Here is a 14762-nt window from a genome sequence, read left to right on the forward strand (position 1 = left end):
ACTTCAAAGTGGTACAGTAATCCTGTCTTGAAGGTCATGTTGCTAGACAACAATGAACCTACGAGCTATGGAGAAGCGATGGTGGGCCCGGATTCCGATAAATGGCTTGAGGCCATAAAATCCGAGAGAGGATCCATGTATGAAAACAAAGTGTAGACTTTGGCAGAACGGCTCGATGGTCGTAAGGCTAATGAGTACAGATGGATTTCAAAAGGAAGACGGACAATGATGGTAAATGTCACCATTAAGAAAGCTCGACTTGTCGTTAAGATGTTTTCCGACAAGTTCAAGGAGTTGACTACGATGAGATTTTCTCACTCGTAGCGATGCTAAGAGTCTGTTGGAATTATATTAGCGATTACTGCATTAATTATGAAATCTTGCAGATAGGATGTCAAAACATTGTTTCCTCGACGATTTTAATGAGGAAAGGTTGTATGTGATACAACCAGAAGGTTTTGTCAATCCCGAAAGATGCTAATAAGTATGCAAAGCTCCAGCAATCCTTCTAAGGACTGGAGTGAGCATCTCGGAGTTGGAATGTATGCTTTGATGATGAAAAAAAAAATTGGGTTTGTACAAAGTTTATGAGAAACTTGTATTTCCAAAGAAGTGAGTGGGAGCACTATAGAATTTCTGATGAGTGTATGTTGTTGACATATTGATGATCAGAAATGTTGTAGAATTTCTGGAAAGCATAGAGGGTTATTTGAAAGGTGTTTTTCAATGGAAAGCCTGGATTAAGCTACTTGAACATTGAGCATCAAGATCTATAAGGATAGATCAAAATGCTTAATAATACTTTCAAATGAGCACATACCTTGACATGATCTTGAAGGTGTTCAAGATGGACCAGTCAAAGAAGGAGTTCTTGCCTGAGTTGTAAGGTACGAAGTTAAGACTTAAAGCTCGACCACGGCAGAATAGAGAGAAAGGACGAAGGTCGTCCCCTATGCTTAAGACGTAGGCTCTTCAGTACGCTATGCTGTGTACCGCACCGAAAGTGTGCCTTGCCATGAGTTAGTCAAGGGGTACAAGAGTGATCCAAGAATAGATCACAGACAGCGGTCAAAGTTATCCTTAGTAACTAGTGGACTAAGGAATTTTCTCGATTATGGAGGTGGTAAAAGAGTTCGTCGTAAAGGTTACGTCGATGCAAGCTTAACACCTATCCGGATAGCTCTAAGTAGAGATACCGGATACGTATTATGGGGCAACAATTTAGAATAGCTCCAAGTAGAACAGTTATTTGGAATGGCTCCAAATAGAGCGTGGTAGCTGCATCTAGGAGATGACATAGAGATTTGCAAAGCACACACGGATCTGAAAGGTTCAGACCCGTTGACTAAAACCTCTCTCACAAGCAACATGATCAAACATAAAACTCATTGAGTGTTAATCACATAGTGATGTGAACTAGACTACTGACTCTAGTAAACTCTTGGGTATTAGTCACATGGCGATGTGACCTGTGAGTGTTAATCACATGGCGATGTGAACTAGATTATTGACTCTAGTGCAAGTGGGAGACTGTTGGAAATATGCCCTAGAGGCAATAATAAAAGTGTTATTATTATATTTCCTTGTTCATGATAATTGTCTTTTATTCATGCTATAACTGTATTATCCGGAAATCGTAATACACGTGTGAATACATAGACCATAATATGTCCCTAGTGAGCCTCTAGTTGACTAGCTCGTTGTGATCAACAGATAGTCATGGTTTCCTGGCTATGGACATTGGATGTCGTTGATAACGGGATCACATCATTAGGAGAATGATGTGATGGACAAGACCCAATCCTAAGCCTAGCACAAAGATCGTGTAGTTCGTTTGCTAGAGCTTTGCCAATGTCAAGTATCTCTTCCTTCGACAATGAGATCGTGTAACTCCTGGATACCGTAGGAGTGCTTTGGGTGTATCAAACGTCACAACATAACTGGGTGACTATAAAGGTGCACTACAGGTATCTCCGAAACTATCTATTGTTTTATGCGGATCGAGACTGGGATTTGTCACTCCGTGTAAACGGAGAGGTATCTCTGGGCCCACTCGGTAGGACATCATCATATGCGCAATGTGACCAAGGAGTTGATCACGGGATGATGTGTTGCGGAACAAGTAAAGTGACTTGCCGGTAACGAGATTGAACAAGGTATTGGATACCGACGATCGAATCTCGGGCAAGTAAAATACCGCTAGACAAAGGGAATTGAATACGGGATTGATAAAGTCCTTGACATCGTGGTTCATCCGATGAGATCATCGTGGAACATGTGGGAGCCATCATGGGTATCCAGATCCCGCTGTTGGTTATTGACCGGAGAACGTCTCGGTCATGTCTGCATGTCTCCCGAACCCGTAGGGTCTACACACTTAAGGTTCGATGACGCTAGGGTTATAAAGGAAGCTTGTATGTGGTTACTGAATGTTGTTCGGAGTCCCGGATGAGATCCCGGACGTCACGAGGAGTTCCGGAATGGTCCGGAGGTAAAGATTTATATATGGGAAGTCCTGTTTTGGTCACCGGAAAAGTTTCGGGCGATATCGGTATTGTACCGGGACCACCGGGAGGGTCCCGGGGGTCCACCAAGTGGGGCCACCTGCCCCAGAAGGCTGCGTGGGCCAAGTGTGGGAGGGACCAGCCCCTAGGAGGGCTGGTGCGCCCCCCACAAGGGGGCCAAGGCGCAAGGGAGAGTGGGAGGGGGCAAACCCTAGTCCAGATGGGCCTTAAGGCCCATATTGGTGCGCCTCCCTCTCCTCTCCCCTCTTGGCCGCCACCCCCTTTGCCATCTAGGGCTGGCCGCACCCCTTGGGGGTGGGAAACCCTAAAGGGGGCGCAGCCCCCCCTTCCCCCTATATATAGTTGAGGTTTGGGGCTGCCATACACATGAGTTCTCTCCCTCTTGGTGCAGCACTGCCTCTCTCCCTACTCCTCCTCTCCCATGGTGCTTGGCGAAGCCCTGCGGGATTGCCACGCTCCTCCACCACCACCACGCCGTTGTGCTGCTGCTGGATGGAGTCTTCCTCAACCTCTCTCTCTCTCCTTGCTGGATCAAGGCGTGGGAGACGTCACCGGGCTGTACGTGTGTTGAACGCAGAGGTGCCGTCCGTTCGACACTTGATCATCGGTGATTTGAATCACGACGAGTACGACTCCATCAACCCCGTTCACTTGAACGCTTCCGCTTAGCGATCTACAAGGGTATGTAGATGCACTCTCCTTCTACTCGTTGCTGGTCTCTCCATAGATAGATCTTGGTGATACGTAGGAAAATTTTGAATTTCTGCTACGTTCCCCAATAGTGGTATCAGAGCTAGGTCTATTGCGTAGATTCTTTGCACGAGTAGAACACAAAGTAGTTGTGGGCATTGATGTTGTTCAATATGCTTACCGTTACTAGTCCAATCTTGTTTCGACGGTATTGTGGGATGAAGCGGCCCGGACCGACCTTACACGTACTCTTACGTGAGACAGGTTCCACCGATTGACATGCACTTGGTGCATAAGGTGGCTAGCTGGTGCCAGTCTCTCCCACTTTAGTCGGAACGGATTCGATGAAAAGGGTCCTTATGAAGGGTAAATAGCAATTGGCATATCACGTTGTGGTCATGCGTAGGTAAGAAACGTTCTTGCTAGAAACCCATAGCTGCCACGTAAAACATGCAACAACAATTAGAGGACGTCTAACTTGTTTTTGCAGGGTATGCTATGTGATGTGATATGGCCAAGAAGAATGTGATGAATGATATGTGATGTATGATATTGATCATGTTCTTGTAATAGGATTCACGACTTGCATGTCGATGAGTATGACAACCGGCAGGAGCCATAGGAGTTGTCTTTATTTATTGTATGACCTGCGTGTCATTGAAGAACGCCATGTAAACTACTTTACTTTATTGCTAAACGCGTTAGTCATAGAAGTAGAAGTAGTCGTTGGCGTGACAACTTCATGAAGACACGATGATGGAGATCATGATGATGGAGATCATGGTGTCGTGCCGGTGACGATGATGATCATGGAGCCCCGAAGATGAAGATCAAAAGGAGCAAAATGATATTGGCCATATCATGTCACTATTTGATTGCATGTGATGTTTATCATGTTTATGCATCTTGTTTTCTTAGGACGACGGTAGTAAATAAGATGATCCCTTACAAAATTTCAAGAAGTGTTCTCCCCTAACTGTGCACCGTTGCTACAGTTCGTCGCTTCTAAGCACCACGTGATGATCGGGTGTGATGGATTCTTACGTTCACATACAACGGGTGTAAGACAGTTTTACACAGCGAAAACACTTAGGGTTAACTTGACGAGCCTAGCATGTGCAGACATGGCCTCGGAACACAGAGACCGAAAGGTCGAGCATGAGTCGTATAGTAGATACGATCAACATGAAGATGTTCACCGATGATGACTAGTCCGTCTCACGTGATGATCGGACACGGCCTAGTTGACTCGGATCATGTAATCACTTAGATGACCAGAGGGATGTCTATCTGAGTGGGAGTTCATAAGATGAACTTAATTATCCTGAACATAGTCAAAAGTCCTTTTGCAAATTATGTCGTAGCTCGCGCTATAGTTCTACTGTTTAGATATGTTCCTAGAGAAAATTATAGTTGAAAATTGATAGTAGCAATTATGCGAACAGTAGAAAGCTTATGTCCTTAATGCACTGCTCAGTGTGCTGAACCCCAAACATCGTTTGTGGATGTTTCGAACATCGAACATACACGTTTTGATAACTACGTGATAGTTCAGTTGAATGGTTTAAGTAGAGGCACCAAAGACGTTTTCGAAACATCACGGAACATATGAGATGTTTCGAGGGCTGAAATTGGGATTTCAGGCTCGTGCTCACGTCAAGAGGTATAAGACCTTCGACGATTCTCTTAGCCTGCAAACTAAGGGAGAAAATCTCAATCGTTGAGCTTGTGCTCAGATTGTCTGAGTGCAACAATCACTTGAATTGAGTGGGAGTTGATCTTCCAAATGAGATAGTGATGTTTCTCCAAAGTCATTGCCACCGAGCTGCTAGAGCTTCGTGATGAACTATAACATATCAGGGATAAATAAGATGATGCTTGAGGTATTCACGATGTTTGACACCGCGAAAGTAGAAATCAAGAAGGAGCATCAATTGTTGATGGTTGGTGAAACCACTAGTTTCAAGAAGACCAAGGGCAAGAAGGGATACTTCATGAAACGGCAAATCAGCTGCTGCTCCAGTGAAGAAACCCAAGGTTGAACCCAAACCCGAGACTAAGTGCTTCTGTAATAAGGGGAACAACCAATGGAGCAGCATTACCCTAGATACTTGGTAGATGAGAAGGCTGGCAAGGTCGATAGAAGTATATTGTGAAGGAAATATGCCCTAGAGGCAATAATAAAGTTATTATTTATTTCCTTATAATCATGACAAATGTTTATTATTCATGCTAGAATTGTATTTACCGGAAACATAATACATGTGTGAATACATAGACAAACAAAGTGTCACTAGTATGCCTCTACTTGACTAGCTCGTTAATCAAAGATGGTTATGTTTCCTAACCATGAACAATGAGTTGTTATTTGATTAACGAGGTCGCATCATTAGTAGAATGATCTGATTGACATGACCCATTCCATTAGCTTAGCACCCGATCGTTTAGTATGTTGCTATTGCTTTCTTCATGACTTATACATGTTCCTATGACTATGAGATTATGCAACTCCCGTTTACCGGAGGAACACTTTGGGTACTACCAAACGTCACAACGTAACTGGGTGATTATAAAGGAGTACTACAGGTGTCTCCAATGGTCGATGTTGGGTTGGCGTATTTCGAGATTAGGATTTGTCACTCCGATTGTCGGAGAGGTATCTCTGGGCCCTCTCGGTAATACACATCACATAAGCCTTGCAAGCATTACAACTAATATGTTAGTTGTGAGATGATGTATTACGGAACGAGTAAAGAGACTTGCCGGTAACGAGATTGAACTAGGTATTGGATACCGACGATCGAATCTCGGGCAAGTAACATACCGATGACAAAGGGAACAACGTATGTTGTTATGCGGTCTGACCGATAAAGATCTTCGTAGAATATGTAGGAGCCAATATGGGCATCCAGGTCCCGCTATTGGTTATTGACCAGAGACGTGTCTCGGTCATGTCTACATTGTTCTCGAACCCGTAGGGTCCGCACGCTTAAGGTTACGATGACAGTTATATTATGAGTTTATGCATTTTGATGTACCGAAGGTTGTTCGGAGTCCCGGATGTGATCACGGACATGACGAGGAGTCTCGAAATGGTCGAGACATAAAGATTGATATATTGGAAGCCTATGTTTGGACATCGGAAGTGTTCCGGGTGAAATCGGGATTTTACCGGGTTACCGGGAGGTTACCGGAACCCCCCGGGAGCCATATGGGCCATCATGGGCCTTAGTGGAAAGGAGAAAGGGGCAGCCCAAGGGGGCTGCGCGCCTCCCCCCTTCCCCTAGTCCTATTAGGACTAGGAGAGGTGGCCGGCCACCCCTCTCCCTCTTTCCCCCTTGGGAATCCTAGTTGGAATAGGATTGGGGGGGGAGTCCTACTCCCGGTAGGAGTAGGACTCCTCCTGCGCCTCTCTCTCTTGGCCGGCGCCCCCTCCCCCCTTGGCTCCTTTATATACTGAGGTAGAGGCACCCCAAAGACACACAAGTTGACACAAGTTGATCCACGTGATCTATTCCTTAGCCGTGTGCGGTGCCCCCTGCCACCATATTCCTCGATAATACTGTAGCGGAGTTTAGGCGAAGCCCTGCTGCTGTAGTTCATCAAGATCGTCACCACGCCGTCGTGCTGACGAAACTCTTCCCCGACACTTTGCTGGATCGGAGTCCGGGGATCGTCATCGAGCTGAACGTGTGCTCGAACTCGGAGGTGCCGTAGTTTCGGTGCTTGATCGGTTGGATCGAGAAGACGTACGACTACTTCCTCTATGTCGTGTCATCGCTTCCGCAGTCGGTCTGCGTTGGGTACGTAGACAATACTCTCCCCTCGTTGCTATGCATCACATGATCTTGCGTGTGCGTAGGAAATTTTTTGAAATTACTACGAAACCCAACAGTGGCATCCGAGCCTAGGTTATTTATGTTGATGTTATATGCACGAGTAGAACACAAGTGAGTTGTGGACGATACAAGTCATACTGCCTACCAGCATGTCATACTTTGGTTCGGCGGTATTGTTGGACGAGACGACCCGGACCAACCTTACGCGTACGCTTACGCGAGACCGGTTCCCTCGACGTGCTTTGCACAGAGATGGCTTGCGGGCGACTGTCTCTCCAACTTTAGTTGAACCAAGTATGGCTACGCCCGGTCCTTGCGAAGGTTAAAACGGAGTCTATTTGACAAACTATCGTTGTGGTTTTGATGCGTAGGTGAGATTGGTTCTTACTTAAGCCCGTAGCAGCCACGTAAAACATGCAACAACAAAGTAGAGGACGTCTAACTTGTTTTTGCAGGGCATGTTGTGATGTGATATGGTCAAGGCATGATGCTGAATTTTATTGTATGAGATGATCATGTTTTGTAACCAAGTTATCGGCAACTGGCAGGAGCCATATGGTTGTCGCTTTATTGTATGCAATGCAATCGCGATGTAATGCTTTACTTTATTACTAAACGGTAGTAATAGTCGTGAAAGCATAAGATTGGCAAGACGACAACGATGCTACGATGGAGATCAAGGTGTCGCGCCGGTGACGATGGTGATCATGACGGTGCTTCGGAGATGGAGATCACAAGCACAAGATGATGATGGCCATATCATATCACTTATATTGATTGCATGTGATGTTTATCTTTTTATGCATCTTATCTTGCTTTGATTGACGGTAGCATTATAAGATGATCTCTCACTAAATTATCAAGAAGTGTTCTCCCTGAGTATGCACCGTTGCGAAAGTTCTTCGTGCTGAGACACCACGTGATGATCGGGTGTGATAGGCTCTACGTTCAAATACAACGGGTGCAAAACAGTTGCGCACGCAGAATACTCAGGTTAAACTTGACGAGCCTAGCATATACAGATATGGCCTCGGAACACGGAGACCGAAAGGTCGAGCGTGAATCATATAGTAGATATGATCAACATAATGATGTTCACCGATGAAACTACTCCATCTCACGTGATGATCGGACATGGTTTAGTTGATTTGGATCACGTGATCACTTAGAGGATTAGAGGGATGTCTATCTAAGTGGGAGTTCTTTAGTAATATGATTAATTGAACTTAAAATTTATCATGAACTTAGTCCCTGAAAGTATCTTGCTTGTTTATGTTGTTTGTAGATAGATGGCTCGTGCTGTTGTTCCGTTGAATTTTAATGCGTTCCTTGAGAAAGCAAAGTTGAAAGATGATGGTAGCAATTACACGGACTGGGTCCGTAACTTGAGGATTATCCTCATTGCTGCACAGAAGAATTACGTCTTGGAAGCACCGCTGGGTGCCAGGCCTGCTGCTGGAGCAACACCAGATGTTATGAACGTCTGGCAGAGCAAAGCTGATGACTACTCGATAGTTCAGTGTGCCATGCTTTACGGCTTAGAATCGGGACTTCAACGACGTTTTGAACGTCATGGAGCATATGAGATGTTCCAGGAGTTGAAGTTAATATTTCAAGCAAATGCCCGAATTGAGAGATATGAAGTCTCCAATAAGTTCTATAGCTGCAAGATGGAGGAGAACAGTTCTGTCAGTGAGCATATACTCAAAATGTCTGGGTATAATAATCACTTGATTCAATTGGGAGTTAATCTTCCGGATGATTGCGTCATTGACAGAATTCTCCAATCACTGCCACCAAGCTACAAGAGCTTCGTGATGAACTATAATATGCAAGGGATGAACAAGACTATTCCCGAGCTCTTCGCAATGCTGAAAGCTGCGGAGGTAGAAATCAAAAAGGAGCATCAAGTGTTGATGGTTAACAAAACCACTAGTTTCAAGAAAAAGGGCAAAGGAAAGAAGAAAGGGAACTTCAAGAAGAACAGCAAGCCAGTTGCTGCTCAAGAGAAGAAACCCAAGTCTGGACCTAAGCCTGAAACTGAGTGCTTCTACTGCAAGCAGACTGGTCACTGGAAGCGGAACTGCCCCAAGTATTTGGCGGATAAGAAGGATGGCAAGGTGAACAAAGGTATATGTGATATACATGTTATTGATGTGTACCTTACCAATGCTCGCAGTAGCACCTGGGTATTTGATACTGGTTCTGTTGCTAATATTTGCAACTCGAAACAGGGGCTACGGATTAAGCGAAGATTGGCTAAGGACGAGGTGACGATGCGCGTGGGAAACGGTTCCAAAGTCGATGTGATCGCAGTCGGCACGCTACCTCTACATCTACCTTCAGGATTAATATTAGACCTAAGTAATTGTTATTTGGTGCCAGCGTTGAGCATGAACATTATCTGGATCTTGTTTAATGCGAGACGGTTATTCATTTAAATCAGAGAATAATGGTTGTTCTATTTATATGAGTAATATCTTTTATGGTCATGCACCCTTGAAGAGTGGTCTATTCTTATTGAATCTCAATAGTAGTAATACACATATTCATAATGTTGAAGCCAAAAGATGCAGAGTTGATAATGAAAGTGCAACTTATTTGTGGCACTGTCGTTTAGGTCATATCGGTATAAAGCGCATGAAGAAACTCCATGCTGATGGACTTTTGGAACCACTTGATTATGAATCACTTGGTACTTGCGAACTGTGCCTCATGGGCAAGATGACTAAAACACCGTTCTCCGGTACTATGGAGAGAGCAACAGATTTGTTGGAAATCATACATACCGATGTATGTGGTCCAATGAATATTGAGGCTCGAGGCGGATATCGTTATTTTCTCACCTTCACAGATGATTTGAGCAGATATGGATATATCTACTTAATGAAGCATAAGTCTGAAACATTTGAAAAGTTCAAAGAATTTCAGAGTGAAGTTGAAAATCATCGTAACAAGAAAATAAAGTTTCTACGATCTGATCGTGGAGGAGAATATTTGAGTTACGAGTTTGGTGTACATTTGAAAAACTGTGGAATAGTTTCACAACTCACGCCACCCGGAACACCACAGCGCAATGGTGTGTCCGAACGTCGTAATCGTACTTTACTAGATATGGTGCGATCTATGATGTCTCTTACAGATTTACCGCTATCATTTTGGGGTTGTGCTTTAGAGACGGCCGCATTCACGTTAAATAGGGCACCATCAAAATCCGTTGAGACGACGCCTTATGAACTGTGGTTTGGCAAGAAACCAAAGTTGTCGTTTCTTAAAGTTTGGGGCTGCGATGCTTATGTGAAAAAACTTCAACCTGATAAGCTCGAACCCAAATCGGAGAAATGTGTCTTCATAGGATACCCAAAGGAAACTGTTGGGTACACCTTCTATCACAGATCCGAAGGCAAGACATTCGTTGCTAAGAATGGATCATTTCTAGAGAAGGAGTTTCTCTCGAAAGAAGTGAGTGGGAGGAAAGTAGAACTTGACGAGGTAACTGTACCTGCTCCCTTACTGGAAAGTAGTTCATCACAGAAAACTGTTTCAGTGACACCTACACCAGTTAGTGAGGAAGCCAATGATAATGATCATGAAACTTCAGATCAAGATACTACTGAACCTCGTAGATCAACCAGAGTAAGATCCGCGCCAGAGTGGTACGGTAATCCTGTTCTGGAAGTCATGCTACTAGATCATGATGAACCTACGAACTATGAAGAAGCGATGGTGAGCCCAGATTCCGCAAAGTGGCTTGAAGCCATGAAATCTGAGATGGGATCCATGTATGAGAACAAAGTATGGACTTTGGTTGACTTGCCCGATGATCGGCAAGCAATTGAGAATAAATGGATCTTTAAGAAGAAGACTGACGCTGATGGTAATGTTACTGTCTACAAAGCTCGACTTGTCGCAAAAGGTTTTCGGCAAGTTCAAGGGATTGACTACGATGAGACCTTCTCACCCGTAGCGATGCTTAAGTCCGTCCGAATCATGTTAGCGATTGCCGCATTTTATGATTATGAAATTTGGCAGATGGATGTCAAAACTGCATTCCTGAATGGATTTCTGGAAGAAGAGTTGTATATGATGCAACCGGAAGGTTTTGTCGATCCAAAGGGAGCTAACAAAGTGTGCAAGCTCCAGCGATCCATTTATGGACTGGTGCAAGCCTCTCGGAGTTGGAATAAACGTTTTGATAGTGTGATCAAAGCATTTGGTTTTATACAGACTTTCGGAGAAGCCTGTATTTACAAGAAAGTGAGTGGGAGCTCTGTAGCATTTCTGATATTATATGTGGATGACATATTACTGATTGGAAATGATATAGAATTTCTGGATAGCATAAAGGGATACTTGAATAAAAGTTTTTCAATGAAAGACCTCGGTGAAGCTGCTTACATATTAGGCATTAAGATCTATAGAGATAGATCAAAACGCTTAATTGGACTTTCACAAAGCACATACCTTGACAAAATTTTGAAGAAGTTCAAAATGGATCAAGCGAAGAAAGGGTTCTTGCCTGTGTTACAAGGTGTGAAATTGAGTAAGACTCAATGCCCGACCACTGCAGAAGATAGAGAGAATATGAAAGATGTTCCCTATGCATCAGCCATAGGATCTATCATGTATGCAATGCTGTGTACCAGACCTGATGTATGCCTTGCTATAAGTTTAGCAGGGAGGTACCAAAGTAATCCAGGAGTGGATCACTGGACAGCGGTCAAGAACATCCTGAAATACCTGAAAAGGACTAAGGATATGTTTCTCATATATGGAGGTGACAAAGAGCTCATCGTAAAAGGTTACGTTGATGCAAGCTTTGACACTGATCCGGACGATTCTAAATCGCAAACCGGATACGTGTTTACATTAAACGGTGGAGCTGTCAGTTGGTGCAGTTCTAAACAAAGCGTCGTAGCGGGATCTACATGTGAAGCGGAATACATAGCTGCTTCGGAAGCAGCAAATGAAGGAGTCTGGATGAAGGAGTTCATATCCGATCTAGGTGTCATACCTAGTGCATCGGGTCCAATGAAAATCTTTTGTGACAATACTGGTGCAATTGCCTTGGCAAAGGAATCCAGATTTCACAAAAGGACCAAACACATCAAGAGACGCTTCAACTCCATCCGGGATCTAGTCCAGGTGGGAGACATAGAGATTTGCAAGATACATACGGATCTGAATGTTGCAGACCCGTTGACTAAGCCTCTTCCACGAGCAAAACATGATCAGCACCAAGGCTCCATGGGTGTTAGAATCATTACAGTGTAATCTAGATTATTGACTCTAGTGCAAGTGGGAGACTGAAGGAAATATGCCCTAGAGGCAATAATAAAGTTATTATTTATTTCCTTATAATCATGATAAATGTTTATTATTCATGCTAGAATTGTATTTACCGGAAACATAATACATGTGTGAATACATAGACAAACAAAGTGTCACTAGTATGCCTCTACTTGACTAGCTCGTTAATCAAAGATGGTTATGTTTCCTAACCATGAACAATGAGTTGTTATTTGATTAACGAGGTCACATCATTAGTAGAATGATCTGATTGACATGACCCATTCCATTAGCTTAGCACCCGATCGTTTAGTATGTTGCTATTGCTTTCTTCATGACTTATACATGTTCCTATGACTATGAGATTATGCAACTCCCGTTTACCGGAGGAACACTTTGGGTACTACCAAACGTCACAACGTAACTGGGTGATTATAAAGGAGTACTACAGGTGTCTCCAATGGTCGATGTTGGGTTGGCGTATTTCGAGATTAGGATTTGTCACTCCGATTGTCGGAGAGGTATCTCTAGGCCCTCTCGGTAATACACATCACATAAGCCTTGCAAGCATTACAACTAATATGTTAGTTGTGAGATGATGTATTACGGAACGAGTAAAGAGACTTGCCGGTAACGAGATTGAACTAGGTATTGGATACCGACGATCGAATCTTGGGCAAGTAACATACCAATGACAAAGGGAACAACGTATGTTGTTATGCGGTCTGACCGATAAAGATCTTCGTAGAATATGTAGGAGCTAATATGGGCATCCAGGTCCCGCTATTGGTTATTGACCAGAGACGTGTCTCGGTCATGTCTACATTGTTCTCGAACCCGTAGGGTCCGCACGCTTAAGGTTACGATGACAGTTATATTATGAGTTTATGCATTTTGATGTACCGAAGGTTGTTCGGAGTCCCGGATGTGATCACGGACATGACGAGGAGTCTCGAAATGGTCGAGACATAAAGATTGATATATTGGAAGCCTATGTTTGGACATCGGAAGTGTTCCGGGTGAAATCGGGATTTTACCGGGTTACCGGGAGGTTACCAGAACCCCCCGGGAGCCATATGGGCCATCATGGGCCTTAGTGGAAAGGAGAAAGGGGCAGCCCAAGGGGGCTGCGTGCCTCCCCCCTTCCCCTAGTCCTATTAGGACTAGGAGAGGTGGCCGGCCACCCCTCTCCCTCTTTCCCCCTTGGGAATCCTAGTTGGAATAGGATTGGGGGGGGAGTCCTACTCCCGGTAGGAGTAGGACTCCTCCTGCGCCTCTCTCTCTTGGCCGGCGCCCGCTCCCCCCTTGGCTCCTTTATATACTGAGGTAGAGGCACCCCAAATACACACAAGTTGACACAAGTTGATCCACGTGATCAATTCCTTAGCCGTGTGCGGAGCCCCCTGCCACCATATTCCTCGATAATACTGTAGCGGAGTTTAGGCGAAGCCCTGCTGCTGTAGTTCATCAAGATCGTCACCACGCCGTCGTGCTGACGAAACTCTTCCCCGACACTTTGCTGGATCGGAGTCCGGGGATCGTCATCAAGCTGAACGTGTGCTCGAACTCGGAGGTGCCGTAGTTTCGGTGCTTGATCGGTTGGATCGAGAAGACGTACGACTACTTCCTCTACGTCGTGTCATCGCTTCCGCAGTCGGTCTGCGTTGGGTACGTAGACAATACTCTCCCCTCGTTGCTATGCATCACATGATCTTGCGTGTGCGTAGGAAATTTTTTGAAATTACTACGAAACCCAACATATTGGATATACATTATGTTAATGTGTACTTTACTAGTACTCCTAGTAGCACCAGGGTATTGGATACCGGTTCGGTTGCTAAGTGTTAGTAACTCGAAATAAAAGCTACGGAAGAAACGGAGACTAGCTAAAGGTGAGCTGACGATATATGTTGGAAGTGTTTCCAAGGTTGATATGATCAAGCATCGCACACTCCCTCTACCACCGAGATTGGTGTTTGCGTTGAGCATAGACATGATTGGATTATGTCCATCGCAATACGGTTATTCATTTAAGGAGAATAATGGTTACTCTATTTTTGAATAATACCTTCAATGGTCTTGCACCTAAAGGAATGGTTTATTGAATCTCGGTCGTAGTGATACACATTTTCATGCCAAAAGATATAAGATAGTAATGATAGTACCACTTACTTATGGCACTGCCATGTAAGTCATAATGGTATAAAATGCATGAAGAAGCTCCATGTTGATGGATCTTTGGACTCACTCGTTTTTGAAAAGTTTGAGACATGCGAACCATGTCTATTGGTGTATATGCATGAAGAAACTCCATGCAAATGGATCGTTTGGACTCACTTGATTTTGAATCACTTGAGATATGCAAATCATACCACATGGACAAGATGACTGAAAAGCCTCGGTTTCAGTAAGATGGAAC

The sequence above is a fragment of the Triticum aestivum genome, chromosome 6B, assembly GCF_018294505.1.
Source record: "Triticum aestivum cultivar Chinese Spring chromosome 6B, IWGSC CS RefSeq v2.1, whole genome shotgun sequence".
In the NCBI taxonomy this organism is placed as follows: domain Eukaryota; kingdom Viridiplantae; phylum Streptophyta; class Magnoliopsida; order Poales; family Poaceae; genus Triticum; species Triticum aestivum.